The sequence below is a fragment of the Pan troglodytes genome, chromosome 1 (genome assembly GCF_028858775.2).
Source record: "Pan troglodytes isolate AG18354 chromosome 1, NHGRI_mPanTro3-v2.0_pri, whole genome shotgun sequence".
Classification (NCBI taxonomy): Eukaryota; Metazoa; Chordata; class Mammalia; order Primates; family Hominidae; genus Pan; species Pan troglodytes.
This window is the reverse complement of record NC_072398.2, coordinates 13,281,284-13,306,665: the sequence shown is the minus strand read 5'-3', so window position 1 is coordinate 13,306,665 and position 25,382 is coordinate 13,281,284. Positions and strand designations below refer to the sequence as shown.

Genomic DNA, 25,382 nt, shown 5'->3' with positions numbered 1-25,382 from the left:
ATGTAAAATATGCAATTCTTCAGGTTTCTGGCAGAAATCTTCTATCCTCTTTTTTAAAAAAAGACTTTATTTTTTAGAAGAGTTTTAGGTTCACAACAAAACAGAGAGGCAATTACAGAGTTTCCATGTACACCCTGCTGTCTCACACATGTACAGCCTCCCCAACTATGGACAGCCCCCCTAAACTGGTACATTTGTTATAATCAATGAACCTACACTGACAGGTCATTATCACCCAAAGTCCACAGTTTACATTAGGATTCACTCTTGATGTGGTATATTCTATGGGTATCGACAAATGTATAATAACATGTAGCCACCACTGTAGTATCTTCAGAATAGTTTCACTGCCCTAAAAATCTTCTGTGCTCTGCGTATTCATCCCTCCTTCTCTTCACCACTAATCTTTTTACTGTCTCCATAGTTTTGCCTTTCCCAGAATGCCATACACTTGTAATCATAAAGTATGCAGACTTTTCAGTTTGCCTTTTTTCACTTAGTGATATGCACTAAAGATTTCTCCATGTCTTTTCATGGTCAAGCCACTTTTAAACACAACTTTACAGGTATAACTGACATGTAACAAACCACATCTTTAAAGTGCATAATTTGATATGTTCCAACATATGTGTACACCCATGAAACCATCATCAAATCAAGATAGTAAACATATCTAGTATCCCCTGAAGTTTCCTAGTATGCCACTGTTCTCCCTCTTTCCTGCCCCTTCCCTCTGTAACTTATCTCCAGGCCAGCACTGATCTGCTTTCTTCCATTATAGATTAATAGGCATTTTCTAGAATTTTATAGATGGAACAATGCAGTATGTACTTTTTTTTTCTTTTTGGTCTGGCTTTTTTTCGTGCTGTGTAATTATTTTGAGATTTATCCATGTTGTTGTGTGATCTAAAGTTCATTCCTTGTTATTGCTAAGTAGTAATCTGTTATATAAACATTGCTTTTTAAAGATGAGTGGCAGTAGTTTTATAAACATTTCTAATATGTGTAGTACTCTACCCTATTGTTCATTTATTTCTTCCATTCAGTTAAAATAGTGAAAAGCTCTCTTATGTCCTCATCCATGTTTTAATTTCAAAGAATCATATTTGAATGGAACAATGACTAGCCTTTTGAAAATTATTTGATTCCTTTCTTGATTAAGATAATCAATTTTAAGCATTAATCTTTCATGTTATTAGGTAAGATTTTTGTTTTTCAGCAGTTAGACCTGGAAAGCCTTCAACATTTCCAAACGTATTGGACCTTTCTCATTACTGTGAACAAAGTTGGGGGATTAAGAGTTACAAAGCCAAACACTGGTGAGACACAGCAGCAAAATAAAATAATATCAAAGACAATACAGTGTCCTCAAAGACTCCAAGATCAGTTTATAATTAGTTATTAATCTGACAGATTTTTATACATTTTTAAGATATATTTAGGTTGAAAATCCATTTTAAAAAATTAGCTTATTTCCTGGTTCTTAAAGTGTAGACCTTAAATTCCAGAAGACTGATATATACATATATATGTTTTGTTTGTTTGTTCTGTTTAGAGATGACGTGTTGCTGTGTTGCCCAGGCTGGACTCGAACCAGGCTCAAGCGATCCTCCCACCTCAGTCTTCCAAGTAACTGGGACTATAGGCACAAGCCATGGCTCCTGGCTTCGGAGACTGATAGACTTTTTATCCAAGTTTTACAGGGCAAATTCTATTGCTACAAATACTATATAATTTGATTTAAAAGATCTTCATTTAACATGTGATGGCCCATTTATTTCAAGCCATCTTTACTGAAACAAAAGAATTAGGCTAATCCCTGCATATTACTAACTTACCAGTGTTAAATGAAATTTATAGGAGGTCACTGGTTTAGACTGAGTTCCTCCTGCACTAGGGACAACAGATCAAATCAAAATGGAGTCACTCATGCTGAAGTTCCACTTCACCAAGCCAAAACTAAGTTGTTTATCTGACCTTCCAAGCAATCAGGAGAGACAGAGTTAGTAGTCAAATCCCAAACAGGCCAGTTGATATGATATGATATGACTGACATAAGGAAGTCCCATCTGCTTTAACCCTAATAAGAAAAGTAACTTTAAATGACCAATTTGCTTTTTCTTTTCTGTTTCTGTTTTCCTCACCCCTTTTCAGTGTATACGGTAGTATCCCTTTATCTACAGATTCATTTTCCAAGGTTTCAGTTACCTGAGGTCAACTGTGGTCTGAAAATATTAAATGGAAAATTCCAGAAATAATTCATAATTTCAAATTGCACCCTGTTCTGAGTAGCATGATGAAATCTCATCCTGCTCTATAGTGTATATAAGATTCAGTACTATCCACCATTTCAGGCTTCCACTGGGGATCTTAGAACATATCTCCCCAAGGCCGGGTGCGGTGGCTCATGCCTGTAATCCCAGCACTTTGGGAGGCCAAGATGGGCAGATCACTTGAGGTCAGGAGTTCGAGACCAGCCTGGGCAACACGGTGAAACCCCATCTCTACTAAAATTACAAAAATTAGCCGGGCATGGTGGCAGGCATCTGTAGTCCCAGCTACTCAGGAGGCTGAGGCAGGAGAATCGCTTGAACCTAGGAGTCGGAGTTTGCAGTAAGCTGAGATCACCCCATTGCACTCTGGCCTGGGCAACACAGCAAGACTCCATCTCAAAACAAACAAACAAACACACACACACACACACACACACATCCCTTCAAGATAAAGTGAAACTACCATAAAACCAACCACTTCTGCTCGGCTCATGAGAACACTTGTTCTATTTTATAAAATGAGGTGTTGCCTGATTCTACAATGGCAAAGGTGAAGTAAGATCTTTAAGCTAAATTTGTTGTAATTTTGTCTTTTGACATTACAAAGTATTAAAAATGAGTCATTTCCTTTGTAATTTTGCAAATGGCCAAGTAAAGCCACACTTGATAACATTTTAGGGCTTAAAAAAAATCTTGAACTTGGCCCAGCACGGTGGCTCACGCCTGTAATCCAGGCACAGCTGGGGGCCGAGGAGGACAGATGACGAGGTCAGGAGATTGAGATCATCCAGGCTAACACAGTGAAACCCCATCTCTGCTAAAAACACAAAAAATTAGCCGGGCGTGGTGGCACACACCTGTAGTCCCAGCTACTCTGGAGGCTGAGGCAGGAGAATTGGCTGAACCTGGGAGGTGGAGGTTGCAGTGAACCAAGATTTCGCCTCTACACTCCAGCCTGGGTGACAGAGCGAGACTCTGTCTCCACGGAAATCTTTAGTAAAAGGTGAAAGATTTATACAATTTGAAGAGAAACCAGAGAATGACTCTGTCTAAAAAAAAAAAAAATGTTGAACTTAAGCTGGCAACAAGATAATTCAGGAAAAGATTAATCAGATGAAGGTGTTCAAGTTAAATACAGCAACAGACCAAAAAGGTACTCTGAAATTCCGGACTATATGGCTCTCTCTACAACTGAAGCTAACAAACACACTATGTGAGTGCAATCAAACAAAAATAAAACTACAATTGGGAAAAGAATGACTAGGTTGGTCCAAAAGAATTAAGAAGAAAATAATCATGAAATCAAAGTTGGCAGTTTATGGGTGAAATTTTTAAACCCCTGGTATAGTCAAGGTAACGTAAAAAGTGTCTTCAAAACAAAGTCACTTGTGTTTACTACTAATAATCTCAGCTTTGACAAAAATTCTTTGCTTGGCCAAACTTACTCAGGCTTTTGAATTTTCTGTGAGGCCCATCTGTGCACTTCCTTGTAAAATCCAGTATTAGCAAAGAACCCTGCTAAGTTTGTTTAGCATAACATCCTGGATATCTAATCATCCTAAATATCTGATCAGGCTCCTCATCCTCCACCATTCCCCAGGTAATGTCTGATCGCCCTGGCCTGTCTTCAGCAAGAATCCCGTTAGGTCGGCTTAGCCAGAATCCCCCTTATCCCTGATGTTTCCTTTTAGCAATTTTCCATCCACGATCCCCACACTGCTGCTTGGCTATAAATTCCCATTTTCTCATGCTGTATTCGGAGTTGAGCCCAGTCTCCCTCCCCTACTGCAGGGCCCCACTGCAGAGGTCTCTATACCTATTGAGATGGTTCTGAATAAAGTCTTACTTACCATTCTTAAACAAGTATCATTGAATAATTTTTTTCTTTAAAAACGTGAATGTCTAATTTTATTGTCTTCTAACCAACTCCCACCCTTCTCCCCACCAAACCTACTCCTCTCGTAAATCTAATCTCAGTAAACAAGTACCCCATCTTTCTACTTGTTCGGAACTAAATTTTGGTGTCTTTTACATCTCTACCCTCAATTTATCCTGAAATCAATGACCTCTCACCAACTCCACCAATTCCACTCTGGTCCAAGCTACATTATCTCTGGCCTGGATTAGGGCAACAGTTCCGGATTGGTATCCCAGCTTCTGCTCCTGCTCAACCCTTCCCCTACAACAAAGTCTATTCTCCATCCAGCGCCCAGAATGATCATTTTTAAAAGGCAAGCCTGGGGCCGAGCGCAGTGGCTCACGCCTACAATCGCAGAATGTTGACACGCCAAGGTGGATGGATCACTTGAGCCCAGGAGTTTGAGACCAGCCTGGGCAACATGGCGAAACCCCATCTTTACAAAAAATTAGCCAGGCATGGTGGGTGATGTGTGCCTGAAGTCCCAATTACTTCAGAGGCTGAGGTGAGAGGATCACCTGAGCCTGGGAAGTCGAGGCTGCAGTAGGTTGTGATCGTGCCACTGCACTCCAGCCTGGGAGACAAAGTGAGATCCTGACTCAAAACTAAAAATAAAAGGTAAGGTTCTTTACTCAAAGAGTGGACTCCCCTTTCCACTGAGAGTAGAAACTCAAGTCCTTAAAAGGGCCTACAAGGCCTTATACAGTCTAATCTCCCACCACACTAACCTCTTTGACTTTATTTCTACTCCTCTTTGCTTTTTCCACCACAGCCAAATCAGCCTCTCTGCTGTCCTCAAACATGCCCAGCACACAGGGCTTCTGCAAGCCCTTCTGTCTTCCTCTCTGCTAGCACATCCTTCCCTCAGAGAGGTACATGGATTACCCCTCACTTACTTCTGGTCTTGGCTCAAATGATACCTTTTCTAGGAAGCTTTCCCCGGCTGCCTCTAGTTAAAATTGCAAACCTCTCCCGGTTCCCTGCCCTCCCTCTTCCCTGCCCTCCCTCTTCCCTGCTTTTTCTCTGTAGTACTTAACACCATCTGACACAGCACATATTTTATTTGTTTATTATCTGAGGTCCCCACTAGAATATAAGCTCCATGAAGGAGCAGATATTTATGTTTTCTTAGAAAAGTATCTGACACGCAGTAGGTGCTCAATAAATATTTACTAAATACATATATATAATTATATAGTTTGTGAAGTATTTTCATGTAAATTACAGCAATTCATTTTTCCTTATGCCCTCTCTTCTCCAAATTCTCCAATCTTTGTAGTAACAATATGGATGACAGCAAACAGCTATCAGAAATAGAGTTGTTGGCTACTTAACAAAGCTCTTTAAAACAGATACCCCATATTAATCAACTACATCTATAAATTGAAAGCTTAAAGTCAACATCTTTATTAGCATAGGGAATCTAGGCGTGGAATTTTAAAATAATAGCGCAGAAGAGCCAAGAATCATCAGGAAGAAAAGTCTAATTCAGTTTGTCCTATCAATCTGTTAAACAAACAATAGGAAAATGCAACCTGCATTTGATCTTCAAGGAAACACTGGCCCAAATTCAACACGAACGCATTCAACACAAGATTCGACTCCCTTAAAATTTTCTATCTGCTTAAAACAAACCCCATTAACTATCAAGTGCCGTCGCTGGGTGTGTATGGTCTGCTGAGCGGATCGGGGATGTTTTGTTATGTTTTGTTTAACCAGATAAGAATTAGCGTTAAGGAAACGTTTCTTAAAGCCTCTGTATCCCCTGGACCATTAAGCAACCCCTTCGTTGGGCTTTACACTGTGGTACCGGGGTCTTCTCGGGTAATTTCCCAGCTTATTTAACCCATCAGAAGCGAAGGGGCATCTCAGTCAGGCTCCAGTGATACCGGAGACAGACGGCAGATGTCTCAGGGGATCCCCTGGAAAGAGAGGCTCTCGCCCAGTCAAAGGGTGTCACGGACAGGAGGAAAGAGCGGACCGAGGCGCACGGTGTAGGTGACAGGTGGGCGAACGCCGCACGGCAACAGCGTGGGGAGTGACCTGCTGGGTGGTGGCGCGGAAACCGTCAACTCCCATCGTCAACCTGACAGCCTGGGCCCAGCTGGGCTGAGTAGTGCAGCGGCACAGGATCAAAAAATAAAATAAAGGTAGCAACACACCGCCGTCAGCCTGCTCGACCTCGCCCCCCTCGCGCTGCGAAATAAAGTTAGTGCCCAGTGGCCGCTGCAATGGCCCAGAGGGGCCCAGCCGAGCTCCCGCCCGCAGCTCGGCGGCTGTCAAAGGCGGCCCGGCGCCGCGACAAGTCCCAGAGCCCAGAAGCCAGAGAGGACGCCCCGAGCTGGCGCGTCAGGCCGAGTGCCCTCGCGCCCTCAGCCCGGCGGCCCCGGCCCTCAACCCAGGCTGACTGCCACCAGCCCCAAACCGCCTCCCCTCCAGGCCACGCAGAGGGGCCGGGACCCGGAATCTTCTGCCGGCAGCGTCGGCGCCCGGCGGCCGCCTTTACCTGGTTTGTGGCAGCTGCGGCCGCCGCGCGCTCCCCCTCTCCCGGAGAACCCCGAGCCGACGCCGCTGCCGCCGCCGCCGCGTACTCCCCACCCCCGCCCGCCCAGGTAACCCAGGAAACCGAGAACACCACCCCCTCCCTCCCCTCGTCCGGACCCAGACCCGCTCGTCTGCGCGTGCGCTCTTGGCTCCGCCTCGCGCGTGTAAGCCCCGCCTCCTCTGGGAGGGCAGCGCCGGCGTCGCAGGCGTGACGCGTGGAACTGCCGAGCCAATAGGGAAGGCAGGGGGGCGGGCCGACCCGCAGGGCTGCGGCCGGGCCCGGTCTGGGTTTCTCAGCGGTCGGGGGTCGTACGCTGGGTCCGCACCTCCTCCCAGGGCTCTGCGTAGTGGGCTGCGTCAGACCCTGGGGAGTGCGAGCACCGTTTGAGACGCACCAAACACAAGCGCATCGTCCGCCTCTTCCATTCAACACAGACTGTCAACCTGTCCCATTGTGTAGGTCTAGAGGATGAAGATAGAAGAAATAACGGGAAGGAGTCAGGAGAGGGAGAAAGGGTTACCCACAAGGCACCCCTAGCCTTCCTCTGGGACCTGGAAAAAGCCATATTGTAATGGTTACCGTCGGCTTCTTTCAAGAAACAAAAAGAGCTTTGCAAAGCCACTGCAGAAGTAATTCAGTGCAGTGGTGTGTTTTCCAACCGACTCCTGTTCAAACACGGTTTGTATACAGTGCGCACTGTCAGTGTCATATGCCCTAACAGACCAGTTCCTCCAGAGGGTGGGAGCTGTAGGTAAAATCCAGGATGTTTTGGCTGCATCCCCGGCTCTGGGCCCAGCACGTTGCTGGCAGACTGCTGCGGTAGGCAGTTTGGCATTTCAAGGGCCACCCTCCTCACCTCCTAGTCACTGAGACAGCAACGCCAGAGGTATTGGGAAAAAGCCTGAACTGTAATCGTTCGGTAGTTTTCAAGTTCTCCCAAACAATACAAACTATTAATAAGCAGATCATCTACAAATTGACAGGAATTGCTGTAGAATCAACAACTCCCATAATTTTTTGCACAGGAATTATGAAATAGAAATAATTCAGGATATTATGTCCCAAGCCTATATGCCAAATGTTACTCCCAATTCCTCAAACTCCCATCTAACCCAATGACAAGCAAAGTGCGTTAAGTTGCCCACTGATGTGGTTTAGAGGGTGCTCTTGGGGAAAATTCCCCGCTTTAAAATATGTCTTCTCTGATGTCTGATGTTTAACCATTAGCAGTTCATATCTTTAGGCGAAGATTGCCCACTTCCTCTGGCAGGTAGTCTTTTATTTTTATTTTTATTTTTTTTTGAGACAGATTCTCGCTCTGTCGCCCAGGCTGGAGGGCAGTGGCGGGATATCAGCTCACTGAACCCTAACAAGTGCAGGAAATACATGTCTCAGGGAACTTATCACTCATTTAAGCAGTATATAATGAGCACTTACAATGCGCTAAGTATTGTGCTAGGTGCATGTGCCTGAACTGAAACAAAAAGAGGAAGCCAAACTTAACCTGTTTCGTCATTTTACCTAAAGCTGTGTCTACTCTTATTTATACATCAACTTTCACCCACTAATCTTAAAAACACCCCCCTTTTTTAATGGACAAAAGAAGTCAAAGAAATATTAAGTAACAAGCCAGTTTCTGTTAACCTTGAGTAGAAAATAATAGATTATCATGATTTCATTAAAGCAAAGAAAATGAGACAGACTTTAGATGATAATGGTATACAATTGGCCCTCAAAGTATTATTTGTTTGTAAAAGGCACAAAGTAATGTCATTTGTGACTATTATTTTTTTCGGTACCAGTGTTTTTTATTTTATTTTATTTTATTTTATTTTATTTTATTTTATTTTATTTTCAAGATGCAGCTTCACTCTTTTTCCCTGACTGGAGTGCAGTGGCACAGTCTCGGCTCACTGCAACCTCCGCCTCCCGGGTTCAAGTGATTCTCCTGCCTCAGCCTCCCAAGTAGCTGGGATTACAGGAATGTGCTACCATGCCCGGCTAATTTTGTATTTTTAGTAGAGACAGAGTTTCATCATGTTGGTCAGGCTGGTCTCGAACTCCTGACCTCAGGTGATCCACCCACCTCTACCTCCCAAAGTGCTGGGATTACAGGCATGAGACACCGCGCCTGGCCTCGGTTCCAGTATTTTAACTAAGCTACTGCAGTATGTATTTTATTCAATAGTATCTTAGAACATCGATACTAAATATACATATCAAATAAAACTTAGTTTAAAAGATTTCCTAGGAACACACACAAAATGTGTAGTGAAGAACATGAAAAAGAAGAAAAAAGTAAAGTAATAGGTATATAGAAGAAAGCTCTACTTGGCCGGGCGCAGTGGCTCACGCCTGTAATCCCAGCACTTTGGGAGGCCGAGGCGGGCAGATCACGAGGTCAGGAGATGGAAACCATCCTGGCTAACACGGTGAAACCCCGTCTCTACTAAAAATACAAAAAATTAGCCGGGCGCGGTGGCGGACGCCTGTAGTCTCAGCTAATCCAGAGGCTGAGGCAGGAGAATAGCGTGAACCCGGGAGGCGGAGCTTGCAGTGAGCTGAGATAGCGCCACTACAGCCTGGCCCGGGTGAAAGAGCGAGACTCCGTCTCAAAAATAATAATAATAATAAAAAAAAAGCTCTACTTACGCATGTATCACATGCTGGAAAACTTTTTAAGCAGGAAAGTCTTCAGCTAATTTGACTCCAGAATTATAATCTTCAATGAGATTGTAACATCCCAGCCTAAAACAACACAGTCAACGTAAATGTGCATAATTTCACATTTAATTATTCTCCAAAACACCTTTAAAAATTATTTGTGACTAAATGGATATATAAATCAAATCATGTCACATCTCTGCTCAAAAATCTGCATTGGCTCTCCACTGCTCTCAGATAAAAGCCAAAGTCCTTACAATTGGCCTACAGAGCTCTACACCATCTGGCTCCTCGTAACTTCGTCTCTTTCTACTCTCCCATCACTACCTACATACCTGCTTCTTTACTGTTTACCAAACATGCCAGATACAGTCCTGCTTTAAGGGCTTTGCACTGACTGGCCGGCCCCTCTGCTTGAAATTTGTTTTCTCCACATGGCTGCAGTTGTTAACTCCTTTATCTCCTCCACGTCTTTGCTCAAATTTCACCTCTCAATGAGGTCTACCCTCAATACTGCCCTTAAACTAGGCAAGAGGGGCCTCTGCCCTGGACCCCACGCATGAATGGACCTCAGCTCACAAATGTTCCCTAAAACAATAGTATTAAAAAACATGTATGTTCTCTGTCCCTTCTTGGGGGGTGTGGGGAGGTGGGTGGCATTGGTGAGAGTTGACACAGTTGTTAAGTTTAGCCTAAAGCTGCCTCCTTGCATATTTTAAGTTCAGCTTAAAGGTTTTTCTGTACATCATGAGCTATAACAAATGAAGGTGTAAACAGGCCGTAGCCCACACCTGTGTCAATCCCTGAGTTTTGGCCAATCAAATGTAGCCAACTGTTTGAACTGTGTTCTAATAAAGCAAACGCTGAGCTGCAACCAACCCAGTGGTTTCTGTACCTCACTTCCGTTTTCTGTATGTCACTTTCCTTTTTCTGTCCATAAATCTCCCACCGTGTGGCTGCGCGGGAGTCTCTGAGCCTACCTTGGCTCAGAAGGCTGCCTGATTCACGAATCGTTCTGTGCTCAATTAAACTTTAAATTTAATTTGGCTGAAGTGTTTCTTTTATCACAGTGTAACCTGTAACTCTAAACACCATCTCTTTCATAGCACCCATCAGCTTCTAACATACTACATAATTTGCCTATTTCTTATGTTTATTTTCATTGTCACCCCTGTTTAGACTATGGGCTCCACAAGGGCCACAATCTTTGTTCTATTTCTGATGTATCCCAAGGACCAGAACAGTGCCTGGCACTTAGTAGGCACTCAGTAAATATTTGGATAGTTAAATTAAGAAAATTTTGTTGAAAATTCAAATAAATATCCAAACAGTAAGTTAACCATAATTTTGGAGCTGGACAATCTTAATGCCTACTGCAATGCACGGGAACAGAAATGGATTTGTGAAGTGGTAGAGGAATACAAGACTGCGATTTCAGCAATAGCAAGAAGGTCAGAATTATACAGATGAATAAAATTATGCATTTGACTAAAGACCTGCATCAATTTAATTTTGAGTGTCACTTTAATTTTGAAGTGCTTTACCTTATTAGGATGCATATACATCTTTTACAATTGTGCGTCTTGGTAGCCACCTTGAAACTTTATTGAAGAGGTCAATTCATAATTAATGTCTTCATTAAGTTGTTACCAACATCCATTTCATTTTGCAAAAGTTATCAGATTTGGTTTTAGTATGATTCTTTCATGTAATTTTCTCTACTAAATCACCAGTAGCATTTGAAATCCCCAAAAGTATTGTCAGAGGCGTCCTAACTAGAGCGACTCCATCTTGAATAAAGGCTGGATAAAAGCAAACCTGCTGTGTTACATTCCCAAGGGGTTGGGCACTGTTGGTCACAAGACATTTATGGTTGAGGGAATGAGTTAATGATGCTAATAACTAATTAAAGACCCAGAATTTATGGAAACATCCTAGTACTTTAAGAACAAAAAGCATTCTTAGTTTAAGACTAGGTTTTGCTTTAAAGATAATATAATATACTCATTAATTCTTGCTGAAATCAATAGTAACATAGGAAAATAACAATACTAATAGCATGTCACAAGCTGATCACAAGTCTTTGTAATAAAGTACACTATTCTTAACAACCTATACAAGCAAGCACTACGTTTAAGGTAGTGAGTTCTTCCTTTTGCTTTCTAAGGACACCCTACTCTGTAATTGAGTAGTCTCTAATAAACTATCTTAACTTCACTATACTCTGCAGCTCGCCCTGAATTCTTTCCTGTGCAAGATCCAAGAATCTGCTCTCAGGGTCTGGGACAAGATCCCTTTTCCGGTGACAGTATCTATACTTTACTCAAAAACTCTTATGTCCTTGCATTAAAAGATTTCTATATGTCGGGGAGGAAATGTTTCCTCAACCCTCCCAGCGTTCCTGGCTGGCTCTGAAATAAAACAAAGACAGATTAACAGGAAAAAATATACAAATTTATTTAATCAGAGTTTTACGTAACATGGGGCCAAGCACAGTGGTTCACACCTGTAATCCCAGCATTTTGGGAGGCTGAGGCGGGTGGATCACCGGAAGTCAGGAGTTCGTGACCAGCCTGGCCAATGTGGCGAAACCCAGTCTCTACTAAAAATACAAAAACTAGCCAGGCATAGTGGCACATGCATGTAGTCTCAGCTACTCAGGAGGCTGAAGCAGGAGAATTGCTTGAACCTGGGAGACAGAGATTGCAGTGAGCCAAGATCGCACCACTGCACTCCAGCCCAGGCGACGGAGTGACATTCTGTCTCAAAAAAAAAAAAAAAAGTTTTATGTAACATGGAAGACTTCAGAAATGAAGACCGGAAGACCCAGGGAAAACTGCCCATTTTTCTGCTTAGATTCAGTGAAGAATGGACAGCACTGTAGAAATGTGATTGGACAAAAGAGTTTGATCTCGTGGTAATAGACCGAGGGGGGATCCAGCAATGCCTGTCTGTTCCGATTCTTCTCGGCATCTGTGTGCAGCATTCCTTCTTCCCGGATACAGGGCAGGATGCCTCTGGAATGAAGGTCTTATGACCTAGAATCATCCAACAGGGGAGGTCAGAGAATTTTTTTATGGCCAGCTTCTATTCAGAAAGTTGGGCAGAAAGAGTGGCTCATACCTGTAATCCCAGCTCTTTGAGAGGTGGGCAGTTCACTTGAGTTCAGGAGTTCGAGACCAGCCTGGCCAACATGGTGAAACCCCATTTCTACTAAAAATACAAAAAATTAGCCGGGTGTGGTGGTGCATGCCTGTAGTCCCAGCTACTCAGGCGGCTTAGGCAGGAGAATCGCTTGAACCTGGGAGGTGGAGGTTGCAGTAAGCCGAGATCCCACCATCGCACTCCAGCCTGGGTGATAGAGTGAGACTCTGTCTCAAAAAGCAAAAAGAAAGTTGGGAAGAAAAAGAATAATATTTCCAGGTTTATGACTTGCTTTGTGGTGGAGGAGTTCTACTTTCTATGGCTTGCCTTAGAGTTTCCACGGCCTATCTTGAAGGAGAAAGAGAAGCAGGAGAAAGGAGGGCGAGAGAAGGTGAAACAGATCTTGCTTCTGAGGCTCTCTTGGTTTCCTGCAGTTTGTTCAAAGTACTCAGCATGCCAAGGCACCAAACTTTGGGGTATGGTGTTGAGTCCTGACATAAACATCAGAAACTATTTCCTTGAGATGACCTTTCCAACCAACTAAAAGTGTTAAAAACAACTGAAATTTCCCCTCTCCTGTGGAAACCTCAGGCTGAACGTGTCATAGTGTTCTACTTTCATAGTAGAAAAGACTGTACTTGTGGGCAACAGTGTCATTAATTCTCATACAAGTTTTTTTTTCCATTTAACAATTCTGTCCTGTTTTTCTGCTTACAACAGAAAACATATGCTATAGTAATAAACTCAAACACTAGACAAATACACAATATACAACGTAGGAAATGGAAGTATTCCATGATCTCACCCTAGAGATAATCATTAGTAATTGACAGACATGCCCACAGGTGTTTTAGTAGACACACACACAAACACACATAGTTGTGGTTATTATTGCATATTATTACTATTACCACCACTATCATTGAAAAAAGAGAGATTTGGGTCTATTATTGAGCATAATTCTTAGCCAGGTGATTTACTTGGCATTACTTATTTTGACAGCCAATATTTGTCTATCTTAATTCCCAATATATTCCTGCGGTCTACAAATTTCCGATTAACTTTCACCTGAAACCACACTAGCTGTTTATTTTGGAAGAGCAAACTAAATCTGTCCTACACAATACACAGGCTAAGAAGTACAAGGAAATTAAGAAACATTATCATTTGAAATACAGGTTTCCTATTCATTCCTGTTTATAAAGCCAAGAGCCCAGGTTATCTAAGCAGATTAAAAATTACAAGGACTCGCTAAAACTCATGGTCCCTCATTCAGAAGGAAATAGAAAAACACAAATAATATAAGTTCTCAGCAGATGCATAGAATAGAATAACACTTGACCACTTCAAAGCAACAGTTGAAAAGGGTGACTCAGGGTCAAGGTAAGGAACAGGTAAAAATATATATGTGTGTTTCGCTGCCTCCTTGAAAAATGGTACTACATAAAAAGATTCTGAATATTTACAGTTTACCGTTCTATAAACACCACAATTTTGCACCATTTCAAAAAAATGTCTCCAACTCTACCTAGTCCCACACACAGAATCCACTACAGTAGTAAGATTGCAGGATTGATCTGTTATTTCAGACCTTCATTCAGTTATTGGGTATTTTCTGTATACTTGCAACGTTCAAGGCTTTGGAATGAAAGACATTCTGGTTCTGCTTGGACTCCAGACAAGTAAACAAGCAATTATAGTCGAGGGAGATGAAGGTTATGGCAACATTGTGCGTAGGATTCTCTGGAGCAGCGCGGAGGGACACCCAACTCCCATCCTGGGATCATAAAAAGCTTCTTGGAAAGCAGCCTCTAAACTTGAGACTTAAACACTCAGCAGGCTTTGAGCAGGCCAGTTTTTCCTAATATTTTAAGTACCTTCAGTCTAGGATAAATTTTTTAAAATAAGAGTAATGCAGAAAACATTTTTTTCATAAAGCTAATTTTATCCAAAGGACTGTCCTTTATTCTGAAACTAAGCCCTTCCTACTTTTGGAGAATTTAAATAATCTTCCTTTTATGATACAGAAATAACAGTTTGGATGTCTCAAATAGCCTTTCTGGACCAATCAGTTGACAATAAAGAGTTGGAAATTTGATTGGTCCCTGAAAGGGTTTGTTGTTTTGTTGGTGTTGTTGATATGGTTGTTATTTGTATGGGCGTGTATGTGCATAGATGTGTGTGCATAAAATCCGTGTGTCCAGAAACAACTGACAGCTGAGCTAGGACGGACAGCAAGGGTGTTCCAAGCCCAGGCTCCTCCTCCAACCAGCAGCATCAGCATTACCTGGGAGCTTGAGAGAAATGCAGAATCTCAGGCCATGCCCCAGACTTACTGAGTCAGGCTTAGCATTTTAACACGATCCCCGGGTGATTTATATGTACATTAAAGTATATTTTGTTCCCTCCATTCCTAGAATAGAGGGAACAGCGGGTGTAAAGACTGGTGGGAAAGATCACGGTGGTTTGAAGATCTTTTCCAAAGTGAAAGAGTCAATGCCACAATTCAGGGAGGCTGAGAATGATGCTGGGAAGGCAGGCAGGAGGGTGGAGGAAGATGATTTGTGTTTTCCTTCTGCTCCCACTGTAGCTGCATAGATCACTATTCCCTATTTCCTCCTTTCATTTTTAACTAAGGCATGTTCCGTGTTGCTTAAAATGTCCAATCACTTATTGAAAAACCTCAAAGCACATGTTAAATATCCTGGGACAAATATCTTGGGGCTATTGTGTGGCAATTACAGGGATGCTGATTAAGCATTTCATAACTATAATAACACAATATTCTGACTCTCCAGAGTGGCTGGTGGAGAGTCTGTTTTAATAAGGACCAGACACCAAAGGATAAAAATTTACCCTAAGCCAGGGGGCAGCTACATCATGCTGATGGAAGGAGTCCTGCCCCACACAACTGCTTGGTTGTCTAAATTAGTCTTCATCCTACACCTGCATAAGAACTGTGCTACAGCCTGGGCAACATGGCGAGACCCTATCTCTACAAAAGTAAAAAATTAGCCAGGCATGGTGACACACGCCTGTGGTCCCAGCTACTTGGAAGCCTGAGGCAGGAGGATGGCTTGAGCCCAGGAGTTTGAGGCTTGCAGTGAGGTATGGTACTCAAGCCTGGGTGACAGAGCAAGACTCTGTTTCAAACAAACAAACAAACAAAAACAAACAAACTGCATTGAATGTACTAAAGGCATGATCTTTCCTTATTTATGAGTTAAGATTTAAATTAAAATATGCTTTTTCTTGGCCGGGCATAGTGACTCGTGCTTGTAATCCCAGCACTTTGGGAGGCTGAGGCAGGTGGTTCACTAGAACCACTCAGTAGTTTGAGACCAGCCTGGCCAACATGGTGAAACCCCATCTCTACTAAAAATACAAAAATTAGCCAGGCATGGTGGCAGCTCCTATAGTCCCAGCTACTCAGGAGGCTGAGGTGAAAGGATCACTTGAACCTGGGAGGGAGAGGTTGCAGTGAGCCGAGATCATGTCACCGCACTCCATCCTGGGTGACAGAGTGGGACTCTGTCTCAAGAAAAAAAGAAAATACATTTTCTTTTTTATCTGCTAAAAGGGAAAGAACATCCCACATGGCCAAAAAAACAAAACACAATCCAATATAGTTTTCCCTCCCTCTCCTGCTTCCCACAGTATTTCTATTGTTATTTTCTTTAAAAAAAAATGGTTTGTCTTCTCAAATACACTTTGAGTTTATTAAGTTGTGGGAACTGCATTTTGACTTTTTGTGTTCCCAAGTAACCAAGATAGTAGTTGCTCAATTAATTTTTTGGATAAACGAGGAAGCTGATGACACAGAAGAATACAAATAGTTGAATGAATTCTCTATGATCTGTAGCCACATGGCTGACAGTTGCTAGAGCTTATTATCATACTTGGGGAGATTTTATTTAAATTCTGATTTTTTGTTCCTGGCAGATCGGAATATTTGACATCTATGTGCCCTATGACGTGACATCCTGTTTGTTAGTAAAGTTCTGTTTTCTGCAAAGAGAAACTAAACTTGTAAAAATGACATAATCATTTGCCCAGCTCACTACATAAGCTAATTTGAGAGGCACAGTCCTGTCATATATTTGGAATCAGAACTGAATATTAGTGTAGCATGGTCCACTTTAAGCCTAAGCTATGTTTATGACTAGAATTTAGATGGTACGAGTTATACGGGTCCTGGTGGGGCAGCCCCAGGCATTGGTTCAGAGGAGTGACTGAAGAGCTCTCATTCAGACCTTCCCAGGTACAAAAGCTTATCTGATAATAAAAGTTGGGTTGCAGAATGGAACAGGTGACTGTAAGCACAGCAGAGGGTCTGGCATCCAGATTTGCTCCTTACCTGTTTTCTAGATATTTCTATGTCCAGTCCTGGACAAAAGCATCTGAGATTTAAAACAGAAAGGCTTGTTTTCCCTAAAATGTCTGTGGGATCCCTGGTTGAAGTCAGCACTGACATGCTATCCATATAACCAAGTGGTTGTACCAGAGAAAAGAGAATGGCTGGCCCTGTCCCGCTATCAAGAGGGGCCAGGACCACACACCAGCCATGACAGAGAGGGGTCACTCACTCTACCAGGTGTTTGCTGGAGCCTCTGATGGAAGAAAAATCCTTCTCCCTGCCCAGATTGTGCTGACATCAGAGGAGGAAATATAGGAATCATGGGAACACAGAATTCATTTTGTAAACAGTTCACTTATGGTCAACTTTGTTGTCGTTGTTTTTGGAGACGGGGTTTTGCTCTTGTCGCCCAGGCTGGAGTGCAATGACACGATCTCCCTCACTGCAACCTCCGCCTCCCGGGTTCAAGCAATTCTCCTGCCTCTGCCTCCCGAGTAGCTGGGATTACAGGCATGCACCACCACATCCAGCTAATTTTGTATTTTTAGTAGACATGGGGTTTCTCCATGTTGGTCAGGCTGGTCTCGAACTCCCAGCCTCAGGTGATCCACCCGCCTTGGCCTCCCAAAGTGCTAGGATTACAAGCGTGAGCCACCGTGCCTGGCCGGTCAACTTTCTTTTTTAAACGTTTCTATTCCGTGAGTACAGTTCCGAGACAATTGTATCGCTTAGCAGTGTAGATGTAGCCCAGGTGGGTCATCTTATGGAAAATAAAATGTATGATCTATTCGGAAGTATCTGAGAATATCTGCCACCAAAAAAAAAAAAAAAAAATCTAAAACACACATTGATATTGGAGCAAATGCAGACATTAGGTTGGAAAACCAATCACTGAAATATAATATCAAGAAGACAGGGCAACAGGGTGTTACTAGATTCTAGAAATCTAACTGAGGAAGACAGTTGACTCAGATAAGATGTATCAAAGCACCTTTGAATTGGAAAGGGCCTCAAATATGCAATGCATTTAAACATGTCTGGGCCCACTTAATAATGTAATCTTCTGGATCTTTATAGTTTTAAAAATCATCCTGTCACTTCACACGTGTTGGCAAGGTAGAGTAGCTTAATCAGCAGAGCCCCAAGGCAACATCCCTGGAGCAGGTGAGCTCGGCCTTCAGCTGGAGGGGGACTCCAGGCCAGGAGGCAGTCTTGGCAAGTTGCATTCCCACCCTGAGTGATGAGGGAGTGGCTTGTGGCAGAGCAACTCTGGCTCTGCGGGTGGACTCTGTGACCAGTGTGCAAGCTGCCATTGAACTCAGCTTCTCCTGAATTCTATGTGATTTCAAGAAGAAACTCTCCCTTCTATCCCACTCTCCCTGATTCCACCCCCTTGGACACATGTTCCCTAATAGTCAGATACTAGCAACCTGAAGTAAAAATAATGACGGCCGCCCTGCTTCCGCCATTGTGGTTCCTACTGCCCAAGTTCCTCCTCCAGACCTAAAAGCACCAGCCAAGATTTTGAGGTCACCAAATCACAGTAATAGCTGACCAGGAAATGTATTGTAAAGCACCATCACAGGACTTCTCACCCAGCAGGATAACCTCTCCTGACTTGTTTCCTGCCAAACCCATAGCACCATTTTTGGAACTCAGCTGCTGACTGATAATTAGGTCTAATAGGAGAGCAAGGGTTTCCTGATGGGATACAGACAACACCATATTTACTGGCAGCTGTGCCTTTGCTAATTGTTGGAAACCTGGCTTTTAACCCATGCTTGCCACCCACCATGCTGGGCTCAGGCAATCTAATGAACACAGTTCTTTGCACATTAGTATTTAATTTTTTTTTTTTTACAGATTTAGGGGTGCAAGTGCAATTGTATTACATGGATATATTGAGTAGTGGTGAGGTCTGGGCTGTTAGTGTACCCATCACCTGAATAGTGAACATTGTACCCAATAGGTAACACATTTTTTAAGAGACAGGATCTTGTTCTATAGCCCTGTCTGGAGTTCTGTGTGCAATCATAGCTCACTGTAACCTCAAACCCCTGGGCTCAAGCAATCCTCCCACCTCAGCCTCCCAAAGCACTGGGATTACAGGTGTGAACCACCACTACCAGCCATTCTTCACACATTGAAGACAACTATGAGGTGAGTATCCTACCCACTTGTGGCTGACTGTTAATACACAGAAATAATATTAGAGCATTTGTCACTGGGGAGAATACATTTGCAGGTATGGGGGTGAATTCTGACCAGTTGAAGGCAGGCATATAATAGATGTCTGAAAGTAAGACAAATCTTTGGCCACTGGGGACTGGTTTTGCAAAAGCAGGGAGCATATGGCGGGAATGGTCGCCTGCTAACAATATTCACCTCAAGAACTGCTGAGTGGCACCCCAGGTGCTACCTGTGTTAACTGGCTATCTAACCAGACACCTGACAACATGTGTGGAGGACTGTTTGAAGGGAAAGAGAACAGGGAAAAATATTTTACTCCAGATACATAGTCTGTTCCTTTAACACCATTCATTATACTCATCTTTTCCCCTCTAATTAGAAATGCCACTTTTATTACATACTAACTCCCTTTCAGCTTTTCAGGCTGTTTCTGAGCATTCTAAAACAGAGAAATATGGAACTATAAACTGAAAGCTCTGAGAATGGATCTAACTTCCTTTCTTTCTTTCTTTTTTTTTTTTTGAGACGGAGTCTCGCTCTGTCGCCCAGGCTGGAGTGAAGTGGCACAATTTTGGCTCACTGCAACCTCTGCCTCCCGGTTTCAAGTCATTCTCCTGCCTTAGCCTCCCAAGTAGCTGGGATTATGGGCATGTGCCACCACGACCAGCTAATTTCTGTATTTTTAGTAGAGACGGGGTTTCACCATGTTAGCCGGGGTGATCTCGAACTCCTGACCTCAGGTGATCTGCCCACCTCAGCCTCCCAAAGTGCTGGGATTACAGGTGTGAGCCACCATGCCCAGACTAAGAATGGATCTAAGTTTCTCAGAAGAGCGAACTCGTGTCTCGTTTTTTCTTAGAGTTATCGGCAACTACATGCATAGCACTGTACCTTTTATGTCTTGTATTTACAAGTCAATGGTTAGGTCATCTGAATTCTATAATTGTCTCAAACATGTTTCTTTTTGTATTGACCACTTCCTCAATTTCAGAGAAGAAGGAAGATTATATATCTCACTCAATATTAGTTTAGCAATATATGTGAAAAAAACTCAGCAGGCTTGCCTTATGCTGCCTTCCCTTGTGGAGAATCAATAGCATAGACATTCTGAAAACATGCATGGTAAGAATGGAGGTTGTAAGATGTACAAGTAAGTTGATTGGTCAGTTATTCTAAGTCAAGGATCCTGTGTTGATTTATTACTCGGTAAAAGTGTCATCATTTGACACCATCATAACAGTGACTAAACACATCTTTGCCACACCTAATAAGTACAGCAAACCAGAAAGAACCATGGGAAGTGGGTTAGGGTATTTATTCTAATGCTATAACTGATACTGCCTAGATGGAATGTATACATACCATGTAGGACTTACTGTCTGTTTTTACCAAGAATATTTTTTCTATTCTTGGTTCAGGGCTTTCCTTCTCTGTGCCTATTCCTTATTTGTGGAAAACTGTCTCCTCAATTGTGATGTTTTAAAATCCCACCAGAACCTATCTTATCACCCTTAAATGTCCCTAGGATTCTACTTCATCTTCAAAGATTTTTCTTACGCAAATGGGAAGAACAAGTATTGCTGCATTTTTTCCTTTAAAGAATTCCATTTAGCGGCCGGGCACGGTGGCTCACACCTGTAATCCCAGCACTTTGGGAGGCTGAGGTGGGTGGATCGCCAGAGGTCAGGAGTTCAAGACCAGCCTAACCAACATGGTGAAACCCCGTCTCTACAAAAAATAAAAACATCAGCCGGGCGTGGTGGAGGGCGCATGTAATCCCAGCTACTCAGGAGGCTGAAGCAGGAGAACCAGCCTAGGAAATTAAGTGACTTGCTGTACGTGATATGCAGGGCAGGGCTGGAACTGGGGTTCCTAACTCCAAATTCCTAAGCAGGTCATAACAAAGTGGTAATTACAAAACTTACCAACTGGTTATCTTAAAAGAATTTTCTCCTTAGAAGTATTTTGACAGAGTTTAATTTTAGATTGCAAGTGTTATTCACACTGTCACGTTTCAACAGGTTTGCAAGTTCTTCTGTGTGGAAAACATACTTTTACCACAGGGAAGAGTCAGATGTTCTTTGCAGAGTCTTTGCTGTGCTTTAATTACCTAAAATTACTCCTTGGAAGTTTGTATATAACTACATTACCACATTGAAGATGCATATTTAACATGCACAATCGGCTTTGAGGAAAAATAATAGGGGTTTGAATTACCATACCATCCAACAATTCCACTTCTGGTACCTATCAAAGAGTGAAAGCAGGATCTCAAAGAGATATTGGTACGCCCATGTTCATAGCAGCATTATTCATAAAAGCCAAAGGGGAAGCAATGAAAGTGTCCATTGATAGATGAATAAAGAAAATGTGATATATTATATATATCACTGTGTGTTTGTGTAGATATATTTACATATACATACATATATATATTTACATATACGTACACATATATATTTACATATACGTACATATATATATATGCAATGGAATATTATTCAACCTTAAAAAGAAAAGAAATTCTGACACATGCTACAACATGGATGAATCTTGAAGGCATGATGCTAAGTGAAAAAAGCCTCTCACAAAAGGACAAATCCTATATATATAATGTATATAGAATAGTCAAATTTGCATAGACAGAAAATAGAATGGTGGTTGCCAGAAGCTGGGGGATAGAAGGAAATGAGGAGTTAGTGTTTAATGGGTACAAAATTTCAGCTGGGGAAGTTTAAAATGTCCTGGAAATGGATAGTGGTGGTGGTTACACAAGAATGTGAATGTACTTAATGCCACTAAACTGTACATTTAAAAATGGGTAAGATGATAAATTTTATGTTATGTATATTTAAACACACACACTCACACATACACACACACACTCTCTTTCTTTCACACACACACACACACACACACACACACACACAAATAGGAGGCAGAATACTTAACCCAGATCTGGAGGAAGGAGGATGGGGAAGGCTTCACAAAGGAGGTGGCTTTGTCTTGAAAAAAGAGGAGGAGTTTGGCAGGCAGGACAAGAGAAAGATATTCCAGGCTGAGGGAATAGCATAGGAAGTAAGGAGGCAATTCCAAGGTCATATTAGGAGAACAGCAGGTAATCCAGGTGATGACAGTCCTGGACTCTTGCAGGTGATGAAGCTGCAATGGCAGAGGGAGCCGATCTTGAAAGCTCCTGTGTGCCATGCAGAAGCTTTGGACTTTATTCCATAGGTACTGGGCAGCTACTGGAGTCCATTAAGCTGGATATATGCCCAAGCTTGCATTTCAGAAAGAAATGTGGGCAGTTGCCTGAAGAGAGGATTGGAGGTGAAAGGGACTAGAGGCAGAGACAATGGTGAGGAGACTCTTGCAGTAGCCCAAGAGAAAGATGATGAGGGCCCCAGCTGAGGGTATTGGAAATGGAGAAAGGTGTTAAGAGTGTATAGGAACCTACAAGAGGTGGTGAGTGGAAGCTAAGGATGTGAGATAGCCTTAGCATAGATCAGAAATATAACAGAGGCTGAAGGGTTAGGGAGGGCTAGCAGTGAGGAGTGAGAAGGAGAGAAAGAATAAGTCCATGTTGGAGATGTTCAGTTTCATGTGCCTTGTGTAAAAACATCCCACATGAGTCCATCTGCACACATGTATTGATTGAGTCCTTATAACTACGCCATGACCCAGACAAATAATCTCAATTTTACTGGCACCCGAGAATCAGATTGGAATCTCTCCAATGAATGTCTTTGGCTCACCCCACTCCAGAAAAGTATCTGTATTCTCCCTCCTCAAATACTCTTCCCTGCGGTTTCTCTACAGTCCTGGCCACTCTCTGAGCAAGCAGTCTGCAGGGGCCAGCTCCTGGAGGCAACAGCACTGCCAGAAATTCATCCACCAGTCACCTTTCTCGGTGGTACTTAAAGCTCTCAGTCTGCACCCAGCCTGCCCTCCTAAGCTGCCCATGCTCTCGGCTGGCACTGAAAAGTCTCAGAAACACTTTAACCTACCTGAACAGTGATTGCCTCTTTTAGATGAGCAAGGAACTCTTTGTTGCAGGCTAATTAGCAACCGTCTTCCCAGGTAGCTGCAACGAAACTGGTCTCTTCCATGCTGTTAAGCAAGCTGGGTCTCTTGTTTGCAGTTAGATCCTGGCTTCTGTTCAGCTGACTTAGGGTAGGATTATTCCCCTGGCATTGAGGAACACACACGGTTGAGTCAAACAGCCCAAACCCCATTAGATGGCAAGGGAAAATACTGCTGTACTCTGATGTCACCCGAGGAAGACACGGGAACAGATGGTGAAGGCAAAAGCTTCATGCACCACAGAAACCTCAGAATACAACTTTCCCATGTAAGAATGAATAAACACTGAAAGAGGCCAAAACCCCAAACCCTCTGGTATGAGGACTGCTCTTCTCAAAGCCAAAAGGTCATTGGGATGGCTTCTTAGAAGCCCTTGCGTTGTTTTTTTCGTTTGGTAACGGGGCTAGGAAATCTCTGTGTCACCAGGAAGGCGAGTGGCCCTCTCTCCCTCTGGCTCTTTGGCAGGTGGCCACGCTTGTATCACATGGGGAATTTGGCAAATCAAGTCCGATTCTTTTGCAGTGTAGCTGCAGCAAGGATTTCCAGTTAGTGAGTTTGTGGTGGCTCCTATGAGTCATAATTCCCTGATTCTTCTGCAGAGAGGGTGGACCTAAGTTTGTCCTTGTGAGGACCATCATTACTCTTGGTTTGAGAAGTCTGCAGTCATTGGAGGACATAGAACTAAACCCCAAAATCTGAGTTCTTTTTTCAGAGACAAGGTTTTGCTCTGTCATCCAGGCCGGAATGCAGTGGCACAATCATGGCTGACTGCAGCCTAGACCTCCTGGGCTCAAGAGATCCTCCTGCATCAGCCTCCCAAGTAGCTGGGACTACAGGCATGAGCCACCATGCCCAGCTAATTTTTTAATGCCCAGGCTGGTCTTGAACTCCTGGCCTCAGGCAATCCTCTTGCCTCAGTCTCCCAAAGCCATGGTTTACAGACATGAATCACTGCACCTGGCCCACAATATGAGTTTGAAGCATGGATACTGCCACTAGCTTTCTGGTGGCAAATTTTCACCAAACTCCTAGTGTCTTTTTTTTTTTTTTGCCCTTCCTTTGTGCTAAAATATGCCTTTTTCCCCCCTCCTGTTGTTACCTTTAAAATATTTTAATTAAAAACTACTGTCATCTTTTTAATATGCCTGTTATGGATTTCTGAATTAATATTTTTATTTAGAAACTTTTGTACATATATATATAAACAATGTCATTTTTTTTTTTTTTTCATTTGAGACAGGGTCTTGCTCTGAAGCCCAGGCCAGAGCGCAGTTGTGTGACCTTAGCTCACTGCAGCCTCAAACGCCTGGGCTCAAGTGATCCTCCTGCCTCAGCCTCCTGAGTAGCTGGGATTACAGGAAAACACCACCATGCCTAGCTAATTATTTTTATTTTTTAGTAGCAGGGTCTTGCTATTTCTCCCAGGCTGGTCTTGAACTCCCAGGCTCAAGCAATCCTCCCGCCTTGGCCTCCCAACTAGCACTTTGCCAAGTTGCTCTTTTTAAATTAGCAATTATGCCAGGTCCTGGGCTAGTATTTCATCAGTGTTATTGTATGTAATCCTCACAACAATTCTTCCAGATAGCTACTTTTATTCCCATTTTACTGATAAGGAATCTAAGACTTGTTCAATGTTTCACTGCTTTTAAATGGTGGCACCAGTGCTTGAACCCAGGCCTGTTTAACATCCAATTCCTTCCTTCTAAACTACTAACTAGACTGTTCTTTGCATGTGTGTTACATATATGCATATATAGACTACATAGTAGGCAGGCAATAAATATTTGTTGAATGACTATTCTGTAGTGTATGTATTTGCTCAGAACTATGAAGTTTATTACTGTCCTTAGAAATTGATACTAATCATGTGATCTTCTGGATCAGAGTATAGCTAAAAAGATTCATATCATAACATCAGGTGGAGCCCAGAACAATGAGTATTAAAGTGAGTGCTTAGATAATATGGTAATATCTATTACAAGCACCCACTTATAATAGGTATTACTTATAATAGGTTGTGGCTGAACCCTAAAGCACCTGGAATAGTCTTTATAATTAGTTCCTCAACAAATATTTATAAATGTATTCTAGTATCTTATGTACCATGTAGGTATTAGGTTCTTGATAAATATTTCTTCAATACATCATTATTGCAGTCCCTTTTTATCACTGTTTAGGCCATGTCGATGAATTCCCCCAGCTGCACTC

The 25,382-nt window shown here is 42.7% G+C and overlaps 1 protein-coding gene and 1 pseudogene across 3 annotated transcripts in view; both read right to left on the bottom strand.

Annotated features, from left to right (window-relative positions):
* LYST (lysosomal trafficking regulator) overlaps positions 1-23,725 on the bottom strand; it is a 220,832-nt gene extending 197,107 nt beyond the window's left edge. Inside the window, exons 1-2 of one of the 3 annotated variants that reach the window (XM_063809692.1) lie at positions 23,099-23,683; positions 9,389-9,484 (exon numbers count right to left, since the gene is read on the bottom strand). The gene's annotated coding sequence lies outside the window, so the exon portion shown is untranslated. Of the gene's footprint in view, positions 1-6,697; positions 6,894-9,388; positions 9,485-23,098 lie in introns of those variants that run through there. The other 2 variants (XM_009441705.5, XM_514288.8) reach the window with 2 other exon arrangements.
* On the bottom strand, positions 3,252-3,301 carry LOC112206956 (U5 spliceosomal RNA; annotated as a pseudogene).
* Positions 23,726-25,382: the final 1,657 nt, after the last annotated feature.